The sequence below is a fragment of the Colias philodice genome, chromosome 6 (assembly GCF_061535455.1).
Source record: "Colias philodice isolate Cphi_HAF_F1 chromosome 6, ilColPhil1 Martin Lab GWU primary, whole genome shotgun sequence".
NCBI lineage: Eukaryota > Metazoa > Arthropoda > Insecta > Lepidoptera > Pieridae > Colias > Colias philodice.
This window is the reverse complement of record NC_143091.1, coordinates 10,239,112-10,254,568: the sequence shown is the minus strand read 5'-3', so window position 1 is coordinate 10,254,568 and position 15,457 is coordinate 10,239,112. Positions and strand designations below refer to the sequence as shown.

The window sequence follows — 15,457 nt, the reverse complement described above, 5'->3', positions numbered from 1 at the left end:
TATCAATTCAATACTTTCATATCACATTTTGATATTATCACATTAGCGACACCAAGTCACCATATATCTATACCAAAGAGTCACGATCTATACGCTTGACTCCACGAATCTCTGCAACTATTGTTGTTTCCATCACGACGTTCAATAGGTCAGTGCTGACCGCCCATTTACCCAAGTTTGACATCTACCACGATTGAACCAACTTTCATTGCATTTAAAATAACGGTATCGTAGCAAATTGATGTTTTATGGTCATAGAAATTATAACTGAGGAAAGTAAGCCATTGAAAACGTTGCGTATAACAAAACAGATACAAATGGTTGGACCTAATTGAATTGAACATAGAAGAACTATTCAAAGTTGGTTCCTAAAGAAGTCTTTTTGCAACAATTAATGTAAGAGATACATACAGCATATATTTCATACACAAACAATAATACAAAAGCATTATTTCATAACCAAACCTGTTATTAATAATTTGTGCGAAAAACTCATTAGAAACCAAGTAAATACAACTAAATACATTCTTAAATACGTGTAATTTGTAATGATTACATTATACGAATTCATTTAAATTAATTATTGTTATTAAGGATGATGACCCTACATTACGGTTTAGTTATGACCAAGCAAAATCAGCAGATACCTTTTTGATTGAGTTGGCCCCAAAATTAAATTTCACGCTACGTTTTTCTTCGTCGGAAAGATGAATTGCAGGACATTATAAATTCTAAATCATTTCTCAAACCCTTGTCATTAAGATTATATGTTCCATACTAAAATTTCATCAGCACTTAATGTCTGTATTATTGATTAAAATGTAATTGATGTACAAAACACTCTAATTGAATTCAAAACTAAAAAGTTTATTTGATAAAGAACTGAAGCTCATGTTTGTTCCTTATCTAATAAAACTTTAATGAACCAATTTGGCAGAAATTCAGAAGGATCATAACTATGTGATACGATTACCACATGCCAGACCGAGGCTGTTTTAATTCAAATAAATAACAAGGCTATCTAAAACTTCATACATAAAATACAACATTCCATTCTCTAACAACTCAATTAATAGGCTTTACAATATAAAATTGTCTAAATATTAACCATTTTTCGTTGATCGTCTTATCCATTAACACTAATTGGTCGTTAATACAAAATCAACTCAAAATCTTTGTTTTAACGAGTCACGACTACGCTTTGAAATTCAGTCTAGATTTTTAAAATCAAGGTTTTGAATGTATGCGATTTAAATTTGGTACGAGGTCGCCATTTTCATTAGGTATCGTAAGCTAAAAGCCGCCTGTCATCAAGACATTTTTTTAACCGTATTTTCTTGTAATGATCAAACACTTTTGTGAATTTTTTTGCAACGTAATACATGATATTAATGATGTTTGTTATGTTCTGCATTTTTAACGGATTAATTTTTATTTTTTCATGGATTAATTTGTAAAAAATTTCGTATTTGGTGGTAGGTATTATAATTAATTACGAAATTTTGCAATATTAATGTAATAATTTATTTGATCCCGTATATTTTAAAGTTAATGTTATGTATACAGAATTTGTAGAATATTTATTAAACTCGTGTCACTATTCGCGAAATGTGATGATAAATAAATATATCGGAATTATACATTTGAAAGCGTTATTAAATTCATACCTGTATATTTGAAATAATAACTCTCCTATTTATTCCTATCAGAACACCAAACTATTTTTTACAAATTCTTTAAACTAAACTTAATAAAAGTGTCAAAACGTTTCGAAGCAGTCCAACAGTGTTGGCCAACTGTCGAAGCTTGCGACATTCACGCTCCGGTGTCAATCATGCAACACTTTGTGAACATAGTGTTGGAATTTATTAAATTTTAGAGAACAACACTGTTAAAATAAATGTTAATTAATCTGTATAATTGAACATTTTGTATAGGTTTATGGAAATAAAATTAACATCTAAACCTTACGACATACGAAGTAAAACGTCCTTGAAAAATTACTTAAAGACAAGGTCAAAATAATAATTAGAAAATCAGATACCAAAGGTGTTGCAAATAACTATTTGGCATACTATTAGTGATAGCAATATCTAAAAAAATTAAAAAAATACTGCCCATGAAACTCAATTTACGTTTAAGACTTTATGAAGGTTTGTGTACTTTTAAAATAAGCTTTCACCAAAATAAAAATATGTGTAGGTTACAACTTACTTATGTTACAACTTACAAGCTATAAAAATATTATTGCCAAGGTCATCAAAAGCTTAATTTAGAAATATCTCAGCAAATTACACATTTACAACATTTATATTATCACACTAGCTTTCCGGCCTCGGCTTTGCCCGCGTAGTCAAAAAATACCTGAAAGTTTGCCGTCCCGTTGGATTTCCGGGATCATTTTATCCTATATCCCCTCTAAAGTATCAATCTTTTACTAAATTTCATTCAGACAGATTTATTCTCCTTTATAATATTAGTTAGTATCTAACGCCAAAACATCCAACTATTAAATAGTTAAGATCCCCGGCTATCGTGCGCCGTTAGTTAAAATAACCGCGGTAACGACCTCAGCACGCGACGAAAGTGAAACCGGCTGAATTGAGATAATATTTAATGCTGCACTTTCGTTCTTTTGCGTAATATAATTAAGTATGTTTTCGTGAAGAGATAAGAGTAGATAAGTTATGTTTTATGCTGCTAATAAACTTTTAGATTAGTTCTAATTTAATTGTCTAAATGTCTTGTCTCATAAAAATAAAAATATTTTTTTTTGCATAATTCAGAATATTTTTAATAACCATTTCTGATCATTCAATAACTAGTACATGTAACTATTACGTCTCTACATAATATCCTGTAGGCTAATGAAGTCTTAAAAGTAAATATTACTAAATATCATATAACATAGGTTATTCAAGTCTTTCTCAAACTAATTCACAAAAGTGCACAGGAAAACCTTTATATTTACTTTCCAATTAACGATTTGCGACCTAAATTTTAAGTCCATTCATAGGCAATGTTTAGCTCGGTCAGGTGTCATGGGTCAGCTTTTGACATTTAGTAAAATGACGTAACCCGTACCATTATATGGGCAATGGATGGGTAGTCAAATGACAGCTGCTTGGCTCATCATAATACCACAGATAATATACTCATTAAATCGATAAATATAAATAATTTGTAAAGATCTCTTGTATATTTTGTTAAATTCAATTTACTGTTGGGTCATTTGTCAAACGATTCTTTGCACATAATGTAAATTAGTAAATATTGCAATTATATTACATATTTCTATACAAAATTTGTCATAATTCAATGCAAATAACTTTCATAATTGTTTGTACATATTTTTGATTCTATCATCGTATCTTTTTACATTTTAATATGAATAGATTATACAATTAATATTAAAATTAAAAACACAAACAAATATTATACATTAATATCATTCATTCATACTGTCATATGCTATTTACTCGCTAAATAATACTAAGATAAAATACACCAAATTATAAGGTATTACGATTTATAAAAGACGATTCTTGACATAAATAGGTACTTAATCTACAAATGATGATCTTACATAAAACATGTGGGCGTATGAAAGAACGAAGGCAGCAAAATAAAACGCACAGAAAAGAAATCATCGCACAAACTACTATTCCTCTATTTAAATATAGTATATTACGAAAGTTGCTTGTCACTCCAACTGTGCACTTTTGATATTTAGATGCGTGCAGGTAATCGTATGTTAGGAAAGGTCGCCAATGATTAATGATACCTCTAACTATAAATTAAGACTTGGTAACCTACATAGAGTAGTGTTATTTAGATAAATCATATCCACAGCTCGAAGATTCGCTGTGTAAGTGACAGAGTATGTGTATCTTGCTTTAACTGAATAGGTAAATTAAATTATTCAAATTCAGTCAGGCACAAGTCGAAGATACAGATCAGTATTTGTTCTTGTATTCTCGTGAGATTAAGTTCGTTTGGTACAATTAACAGACCTCAAAGTACAAGTAAACTCGACCATGACCTAAAGCAATTCAAAATTCCCATAGATGGTATTCATACGTAAAATTCTTGCCAGCAACTTCTCTGAATACGCAATAATAAAGTCGTTAAACTGAGCCCGCGGGAAAACGTGTTGCCAGACGTTATTTAAAGTCCCCCAAATTCGTATAATGACCTTAATTAGGAGGGAATAAGGGCTGGTCCTTCGAGCTGGACACGGTTCCCACATCCGTGATGCCCATAATGAAGATAAGAGTGACATTTACATGACGAAAATAATACAAAAGTTTAAACGCTGCAACTACACCGACACATTTTATTTAATGACGGTTGCCTTTTGTTGTGTTGTTGGTTTTGTAAGGGTTTAAAGATCGCAATATTTTAACGATTAGTAGGTAGGAGTGAATTTAGGTAATTAGGAGTATATTTTAGTTAACTTATTCTATTGATAGATTGTAATGATCAACAGAAAGAACCATTATCAGTAGGTACAATGAATGTTAAGTTTATACAGATAATAGAGTATCATTGTATCTATATACATATATAAAACTCAAAGGTGACTGATATAGTGATCTATAAACGCACAGCCCAAACCACTGGACGTATCGGGCTGAAATTTGGCATGCAGGTAGATGTTAGGACGTAGGCATCCGCTAAGAAAGGATTTCCCGAAATTCTTGCGGGAACGGGGAAAAACGGGGATGCACGTACAAAGTCGTGGGCGGAAGCTAGTCATTTATAAAATTAATACAATATTAGGTATAAGGATTATTTTTTAAAACCGTTCCAAAACAAAATTGTAACAAGTAGCAAATCCAGTGTGCACATCCACATCGAAATCCAAGCGATGCTCAATAAATCATTCAGTTACAGAAGGACGAAAATTAATTGTTTGTCCAATACCCTTGCCTAAGCTTCGAAAACCTTTGTTGAATGTTATTGACACATTAATCGTTGAAAATTACACAAACATGACGTGGTTCTTGACGTCGGTAAATGTCAGCATGCATCTACCTTTGGGTGCATCATGACGATTCGCAACGCATCATTTTAATCGAAAATAAACTCCTTGATACAGATTACCATCAAAAATAAAACTATCCAAGAGTCATCATAAAGAAATTAAATGCTGTTTCGTTGTAGCACGTTGGAATTCGCTGTATTAAGTATGACATTGAAGGACTTCATTGGTATATTATACCCGTAGGTTATTGTTAATCGAACTGTCATGGTATTCATAGTTTTGCAAATATTTACTGTGTTTTTGTAGAACATTTATACGAGTATACGGCATACGCGATGTCTTTGTTGTGTTTTTTCAACGACTTTGATTTTGTATTCAGACTGTTGAAACGTTAAGAAAATTAATGTTAATTCTCCAAAATTTTAAATAAAAAAACAACGCTATAAAAATAGGAATAATGGTTTTATTAATTTAAACTTATTACAAAAATAATAAATTTTATAAGTATCGAACGAGTTATATTCAAGGTTGTTCATAATTAAATTTTTGTATTGTACCTAATATTATTGTCGATACAACATTAAATTCCACTTTATAACATACTAAATTAGGTATTCAAAAATATTGTTAATCGAACACGTTTCTTCGTAATAATTTAACGAGTAGGTACATATTTGAAACCAATAATCTAATAACAGGCGTTATTAGATTTCAATCGAGGTTTCATGTATATAAGGTACCTATATTAAAACCTACAAATTAGGAAATTGGTAAGGAATTTGAAGTGATTTTGAAAGTGGCCATGGTCATTTATCAAGTATGCGAAATTTTTTATTCAAGTTGATAACGTAGGTAAAAGTGTTTAAAAATTATCTCTCAATAATAAAGCTAATAAATTATATTTTATTGCGTATTTTCAAAAAATATTTCAATGCTAACAAAAATGTTTTTGAGGTAGGTAACTTTAAACCACTTCAATATTGAAAATCAACATTTCTTATATAAAATTATATCCACAGTTGTAGAATTCGTACCCATTTGTCGAAATGACACATATAAATAGTATTTTCACACCCCAAGCAATTTATTACACTTAAATATACCTATAACGTCTTTGGACATTAACTGATGTCCTTTATCCCTTCAATGTAAAATGACCTTCAAATAAAAATTTACCCGTCTACCAACTGCGAGTCACCTTTCAGATTTCGCTCTATTTAAGTGAAGTTAATTTGAGTTAACCATTATAGTATATATTCCATGCCATTATGCTTTGTTATATTGAGTGTTGAATAATTTTATTATTTGTTAGCTGAGTTGTGTATAGATTCTTCATCTTGTTTGTGTTTAACTACAACCTAAACTAACAAACTAAACCGAACTTTGAAAATAGTTCAATAAAAGCTACTATTTATTGAACCATTTTCTTCCTAACATTGTATTTTGTGTATTTTATACGAGTCGCGGAAATAACAAATCAAGTCCAGACAGGAACTAGTAAAAAAAAGAAAAATTGTTTAAAAAAACAACATTTCTCCATTTAGTCCCAATTTGGCGCTTGGCTCATACCAGTTTCACTTTTTAGCGTGTTGTGAGTGAAAGTCGTTTATCTGAATTTTCAACTCTTCCTTTCGTCTGGGGCCACAATAAGTTTAATAATTTTATTTCCTGAATTTAATTATTAAAGTACATAAATACCAATATAGGATACCTAAATATGTAAGTTCCTAAATATATAATTTAAATTTTAAAACAAATTGAAATGGCTTTAGAGTTTTAAAAATAATATTACCTACCTTATATTATTTTAATTCAATTTATATTCTTATGTAAATGTTATTGAATAATTAATTAATAAGAAAAGCTTATTAACGTCTCAAGAATAATATCCTGGCGCCAATATAAAACTGCATTGATTGTTATTGCATAGCAACTTGCATTAACCTTGATATTTTTTTATGGATTGATTTCTTATTGTATTTATATGCACATTTGTTTTGGTGCATATTATTATTTATTAATACCATTAATTTATAATTAACTAGCGGTCCGCCCCGGCTTCGCCCGTGGTACTTACGTTTTCTCTACATAAAAACCATCCTCGTACTTCAAGGAATATAATAAAAAAAGAATTATCGAAATCGGTTCAGCCGTTCTCGAGTTATGCGCTTACCAACACATTTTGCGATTCATTTTTATATATAAAGAGATAAATAAATTATTTGATTGAAATATATAGCTCATATTTTATGTTACATATCTATTGCTTTATATTATATTCCTTATTTATTTCTAGCTTTGCGTGTGCGCAATTTTCATAGTTTCATGCCACTGTTTTTTTAGAAGTCACGTATGGATTAACAATTAATTAATAATATATATTATATACGTATTTATATAAGTTTATAAAACATTAAACTACGAGGTAAACTGGTGAGCAGGAAGAGAACAACTTTCTATTTTGCGCACCTGTCTTGTCCTTATTGATACTTTTGCCAAACTATAATAGACCTTTCTACATCGCATCAAGGTTGGTATTCCATTGACCTGATGCTGCGTCAGAGTATTGTGCGATTCTTGCATCTTTTTGTTGTAAATTCATTAAATTCAAGACGTAAGGCACTTTAATCGTATTAAGTCTGTCTAAAAATATGTTGCAATAAGAGGCAACTGAGGAAATTTTAGAAAATACCCAACCAATTTTCCGATAGTGGCATACATATTTCTCATGTAATACCTAACTGATAAATTTTTTCCTGACTGATCAATATATTTTAGTAAAATTCTATTTGCTTTCAATAACATTCACATACAAGCCGTAAAAGTAAATTGAAAATGCATATTCACTTCCACATTCTGACGCATTTATTAGAAAATTGGACCAAAATAAGAGTCACTTATATAATCTATGACTTTCTGTTTGTGCGTGCGCGTCGATTTTCACGCAAACCGTTCCATATTTTTGTATGTCACTGATCTACTGATCTCTGTCATATCTAGTGCTATATTATCTTTGGTTATATCATCACTAATACGACACTTGTAACACGATGTTACGTGATGATAAATGTCTACATGATCAGAAAGTTGCGCACGCTCTTCATGTAGATATATTTTAATCTTTTTGTAGAGAACGCTCGCGTTTTTGTTCTCAATGTTAAATAATTATGACAGATATAAATAAATCTAGTGGACTATGAAGTAACGAGAAGATCGAGAAATATCAATGCAAACGCTATCGCACTTCCCGCCAGAAAAATAAGTTCCACCCTCACCACCTCGACTGCTGGCGGAGTTCCACAGTGCGTTTTACGCGAAACTTTCTCCCGCGAACTGTAAAACTCTGGAACGACCTACCACCTACAGTATTCCCCAATTCTTATAACATGGAGACCTTTAAAAAGAGCACCTATAAATATCTAAAAAACCGGCTGCTAGCTAAGGCTTCTCCAAATTAACCCTAAGATTTCCCTCTCTTTTATACCCTTCTCCTTTCCTGAGGACAGCAACACATCCACTTCCCAGTGAAGTGGGTGCTTATGGGCGGCGTGTATCGCTTAACACCAGGCGACGCGTCTGCTCGTTTGCTATCCTATAGCATTAAAAAAAAATAGTGTATTACGACACGAAGAAAAATATGTAACGTTATTTGCAATTTTTGGCTCCTGGCACTGCATCATGAGATATCTCGATAACTACGCGTCACAAAGTCTGTTACTAAAATTTCAATTCCCTGTATATTCGAGAGCTGCAATAATTGCAATGATTACTCCATAAAGTGGATGCACTTTGTCTTAATAAAATAAAATCTAAAAACGTTGACTGGCCGTTATATTCCTCAATCCTGAATGCATCTATTCATCATAGAACACGCGACAACGTTTGAAGTTTGAAGAATACCCCAAACAGCAAAGTAAATTCGACCTTTATGCATAAAAAATAATGTTCGAAAACGCTTATCAATGGCATAAAGAAATCTTGTATTAGGTATTGGTTCACGTACAAAACGTCTCACTGTTTGTCGGCACAAATGGTGTAGATAATTAGACGAGAGATAATTATGTGGTGTTAATGGTTTGTAATTAGAGAACTGAACTTTCAATCTCTAATTAACAACGTGAAGCTTAGTGCTTTGTTTATCTAGTCTTGTTGTACGGAATTCAAATACGGAGTACTAGCTAGTAAATTACAGTGCTAAATATGTGAAATGAATAATTTGATCAATGTCAGAAATTAGAGACAGGAACTATTTATTTTAAAATATAGCTACGCATTTGTCGAAAATTATTAAAAAAGCAGTTGAAAATACCTACTGTCAACGAAGATACTAAATGAATAATGAACTAATTTGTATAAAAACCTAGGACTGTAATTGAACAATAACCTATCTCACTTCTACAACTGAAAATGTACCAGCAATAATGCATCTAGTTATTAAAAAAAATATCTCAATCGAAATAAAGCCATAAGGAATACATTCGCAACACGATTACAATAATATAGACACGCGCCTATGACTATCACAAGTGGAGCAACCTTGGTCATCCCTCGCTGACCTTTCTATCGCGAAGTCGACGAAGTGAACGGATTCATACATCTCATCTTACAGTTACAATTGTATAATACTTTATACAAATATTTGACTTAATGTTAAAGTAACAAAAAACTCGTAGATTTTTTTTTACATTTGAAACAATTCAAATTTTCAAACTAAATTTTCTTATAAATACATAATATATGAAGAATCTGAAATTGTTGTAGATGTAAATGTAAATTTGATTATTAGTTTTAATTTACATATTTAAAATTCATTTATTAGATAATAGATAATGTTATGTGATCAAACTATACACTTACCTATGTGTTGTTTTAGCACTGTTCCTTTTTTTAAATTTTTTTCTATTTCAGGGGTCTTCTTGTTTATCTTCCATTTTATCTTTTGTAATATCGCACCAATAGAGGTACAAATTGAATTAAACTAATAATAGCTTGAAAATTCATCGTGAGAATGATCTGAACTAATGTCGCGGTAATGCCATACAATTTTGTTACCTACAATGGCTCTATAACCTTTGACAAAACTTCGACATAATAACAAATAGGAACATGAGACTTAATAAACAAATTTTCTTCTAAATTCAAATGACGTTCTCGACCTGTTCCAAGCTGGCCAAATATAATAAAAAAGAAACAAAACTAATGTTCTAAATTTGAAATCCTAATGACAGTCTTGGCGCTTTTAAAGCATTTTTAACTATGCGTCAATTTTATTAATTAATTTATGCTGTCTAATTTTGTTACGTATCTCCTTTTGAAAAAAAAAATAACCTTTCATATTTTAAATAATATAATCTTATTTCAGGTATCGACCTTATAACCTTTAAATGTAGCAACAATATTATACTCGAGTGGTTTTAAACTGACTTAAGAAATAATTTCTGTTGTTTGGCAAGTCTCATTCTCTTAGTAAAAAATCTACACCAAATATTTTTGAAACAATAACATCCCAAACTTGTTTAACTTTTTGTTTTTAGCCATAGACTTATAAAGAAGTTGTTATTAAAATTAAATATTTATTCAGTCCATAATGTCGTTAATACAGGTTCTATCAGAAGAATATTACCTACGGAAACTTGACCACAAGGCCGATACCAGCTGTTTGAATAAGTGGAGCAGCATTGAAGTAATAAAAGTATTATAATATTGAACTCTATTGTGCTATTCAAAAGTGCTATATTTCTTTGTCCATGTTCTAGCGTTTAAAAGAATGCGGAATCGCTTAATACACCTGTGCATGAATGTCTAAGTATTCATTGACTTTCAGAATATGAAAAATTGAAATTGAACATTTTAAATTTATATTCACATACATTTTTTTAAACAATTCATAATAATAAAAATATTTCAGAAACATTAACTTAAATAATTAATGAACGCAATTATAAAAAAAAAATACGCCGCCATTGTTCTATTTGACATTTATTGTTATCTGTGCTTTTCACAAATATGGCGCGAATTCATTTCATTCAAATTGCGATTTTGTTATAAATTTAATTGATATTGTTTTATTATCTATGTAATGGTTTTGATCAATTGAACATTAATTAATTATTAACCATAGTTATAAATAAATAATTGGTTTAACAATGTTTTATTGATGTGTAAAATTAAAAACGGCGATTCATACAGAAAAAGGCGAAGGTGAGGCGTTTTTATTTTTTTTTTATAATCATTAAACTTATTCTTGTAAATAGAAAAATAGCAACGAATAAAAATATATTGTAGGTAACTAATTTACAACATTTATAACATTCTTGTTGTATCAAATAAACTATGATTTTGACTTATTTCCGCGAAGATATTATTTACCTATTGGAATACCGAATAGTGTCTATACTCTTTATTGCATTTGTATGCCAAATAGAGTTTTTATAGGATTCTCAAAAGTCGAAGTTGTGAATGGTAATTTTTAAATTATCATTCACAATACTTACATAAAGTACGTTTAAAAAGCTTGAAATGTTAATTCCCATATTAAATAAAATATCTATGCTATGCGCTTTTTACGCAACGCTGTTGAGTAATGCAATGTCTGTAATTACGTACATTACCTGTAACGTCCTTGCCTTATAAGGATCAAATTCATACATTTTTAATTACCTTTTAATGTCACATATCCGGCTTATGTGTAAAAACTATTTTTGTACTATTACACACTAATAATTGTGTAATCTTGTGATTGATTATATAATGGATCGATTTGATTTTATGATAAAAAAATAACATGTTTCAATCAACAATATAATGAAAATTAAAATAAAAAAAAAACATATATACAGATAATGAATTGCAACCTTTTATTCATAAATGTCATTCAGACTAAATAAAACCTAATTTTACTGTTTTATGTTATGAATAACTTTTTATAATACAAGTCGTCTGTCGTCTTCCTCTGTATGGAGACTGATTTATCACATGCTAAAATTGTATTCACTACCTATCGAATTGAAAGTTCAAAAAAGCTTTTAATTAAAATGTCGCTACAACTGCACCCTAAATAATTTATTGTTTATAATGTGTCGCAAAATGCAATAAAGACCTTTGCTGAGATCCTCCCAAAAACGAAAAGTTTCTTAAGGCAGGTTTGAGGACATTAGTTTTTTTTTGTTACAATCAAATTGGAATGCACCGTTTTGTATATTATCCGGTTGTTGACCAAATCATGACTTTGAAGGTATAATTGGGGTTATTTCGACAGTAATACAGCTTTTAATCACGCTAATAGTAGAAGAAAACAGGTGTAATTAAATGATTTATTACAGTGTTTAGTTAATCGTTATGATATATATAGGTAATTAAATATGGTATAGATAAGAGTCATCAAGAGATTGATTTGCGTCATATTTTTTATAATGTTTGTGTAAAAAGGCGAAGCGTCCACTTCCTTAGTATTAAATTATAGAACTAGTTTGAGTTTAGAGTATTTTATAAATAAATTAAGACTGATTTTTTTAAATTAATTAACAATGCCTACATATGATAAACTGTAATCTAAGACCACTACCGCCATCTATCCGCGTATATTCTAACCACATCTATATGTAACATTCTGTATGTAACATTTGCGTAAATAAGTAAATTTAAGTAAGTTCTAAATATGATAAGTTGCGTAAAATGGTTATTTAAATGTAGCTCAAGAATAAATCAGATAGGCCTTATCGAAGTGGTCAGCCTTGATCAGGCGTTTCTGTTTTTATAATGCACTTTACCGGAGTGCAAGGAAAAGTTTTTTATGATTATGTATAACATTTTATGCATTTATATCGTACCTACGAGTAATGTGAACTGAGCTTTGTTGCTTGTAATTAACCCAGTTATAGATGTGCTATACCTATAAATAATGTTGCAAAGAGCAAAAATAGCAATGCAGTTTTACGCTCCGCGGTTTCACTCGTGTGGCTCCGCTCCTGTTGGTCTTAGCGTGATGATATAATATAGCGTATAGCCTTCCTCGATGAATGGGCTATCTAACACCGAAAGAATTTTTCAAATCGGACCAGTTGTTCCTGATATTAGCGCATTCAAACAAACAAACAAACTCTTCAGCTTTATAATATTAGTATAGATTATTATGTAAATAGTTAAAGCATCCATCTTTTATGTCGTTAAATAAACTTAATATATTTTACACTTTCTCTGTTATAAATGTTAATTTAAATATTGTACCCTAGAAGTCACCGATATTTCTATCTCAGTATCTTGAATCTTTTTATCACCGTTATATATTATATCTTATAACACAATCTTGTGAAAGTTGCCTTTACAAACCACAATGAAAGTAATATAATTTGATTTTATGCTTTTACGACAATTTCGTAGTTAAAGTAACAAATTGGTATCGCATTGTAGTCATTTATGTAGTAATAAAAGTGATAGAATCAATTTTTATTGAGTGCTAGAAATCAGAATTGAACAAATATTTTCCTACTACGCTTTATAAATCTATACTAATATTATAAATGCGAAAGTAACTCTGTCTGTCTGTCTGTTACTCAATCACGCCTTAACTACTGAACCAATTTTCATGAAATTTGGTATAGTGATATTTTGATACCCGAGAAAGGACATAGGCTACTTTTTACCCCGGGAAATAGGATAGGTTTTATCCCGGAAATCCCACGGGAACGGGAACTATGCGGGTTTTTCTTTGACTGCGTGGGCGAAGCTGCGGGTGGAAAGCTAGTATTTTATATTTTCCTTCTGTCATAAAATTAAAGTAAGTAGGTGTACTACTATCTAGTATGTAAATTCTGTTGATTTCGCCGTTCTAAGTTATTTGAAGCTTATCTTTAAACCATGAATTTTATTTTGTTTGTATCATATTGTTTGTCAGAATAATAAATATCGAATATAGGATTATGTATTTTGTTCTCAATCGACTGCATAGCTTGCGGTTCCACAATAAGATTAATATAACTTTACATAAAGAATACAATACAGCGATATTGTAGCCCAATGAAAAAATATAAAAACATTCGTCCCAAGTAGGAGGTCGCGACTTAAACAGCCCAGCGATCAATAAGTCTATCCTTTGTGTACATCTCGTTGATCTCTTTATAAGCTCATAAAAATTGCAAAATATCCAAGTTATTGATGACCGAGCAATACTTCAACCGTACAAAATAAAGACGTGCACATTGATTACTCGATGTAAACTCCTGACAAGCCAATACAGTGGGCATCATTACGTCGCATGAAAAGCCTACCATATAGAACAACAATATTCCTCCGTCGCATAAATCAGTTCAATGATCAAGCATGACTGACTGTCCAATGCGAAGTACAAAACATTTGACACTAACGAGCAGCATTCACGCTGTATCAATGTGCTAGATTATAGATAGCGAGTGAATCGCACATTAGCAAAAATATTTATCAGAGACCGTTGTCAAATAATACCGGGCCATAATGAGGTCGATTCATGCGAAAGCGGTGTTTGATGATTTGTTACGCTAGCGAAATGGTATTATTAATGTCAATTTCTTTTCTACGATTTATTGTGTTCAGACCTCACACGTTACGACTCGTGTTCATCCATACGGATTTTATCCTCCTCTATGTTATATTTAAAAAATAGGGTCTTATATAAAATCCTTATAAATTGAAACTTCGAAGAAATCCTTTGAGGGAATTGAATGTAATTTTAGTCTGTTCATGAAAAAATATATCTTCCATATTTTAAGTTTGCCGCTAGGACCTGTTTTAAACAGTTTTTTCCCCTAGTAAGTAAGCCGTGAGAAAATCTTTCTTATTCTCATTTCCAAGTTTCTTTTATTTTTATTTACATCTAACGCAGAAATATTACAAACCAGTATTAACTCATAATTCACCGCGGAATCCATTTCGTTTGTATCATAAAAACCGTAATCAAGATTTTACTTTTACTCAAAGCTCGAGGCGAAGTAAAATTGAAAGTTAATTTGCCGTCAGTTTAGCGAACCGAGGAAACGTATTTATAGACCCACTATAACCTTATTACCGTAGAGCTGAACGAGAGAACCGTTGTTTTATTTATAGTAAAAATAAAATGTAATTTTTTTTTTATGATTGTAATTAATAATTAATAAAACTATACATTACTAGAAATCAATTTATAAGCGTAGATACTATTGTGATTTGTGAACCACATGAATTTCTTCGAGAAAAATGGCTTTCAAACGTGAAAACTAAATAATATGTCTATGTTCATTAAAATCGTAATTAATAATATCAAATATTACAAAAATTAAGTACCTAATGATATAGGTAACAAACGTCTTAAAAATATCTATGGATATGACCAAGAGCAGAAAAATTACTAGAGCGAAACGCGTTGCGCGGGCGCAGGTCCGATGTCATCCGATTACGACATCGTTTCCACACTGGGATTAATATCTAACTTTTATAAAAAACGCTTTGTTTTAGCGCAAG

General features: G+C 30.7%; 1 protein-coding gene across 5 annotated transcripts in view; it reads left to right on the top strand.

The window, feature by feature from the left end:
• exp (expansion) overlaps positions 1-15,457 on the top strand; it is a 135,014-nt gene that overhangs the window by 72,412 nt on the left and 47,145 nt on the right. The gene's annotated exons all lie outside the window — the stretch shown is intronic.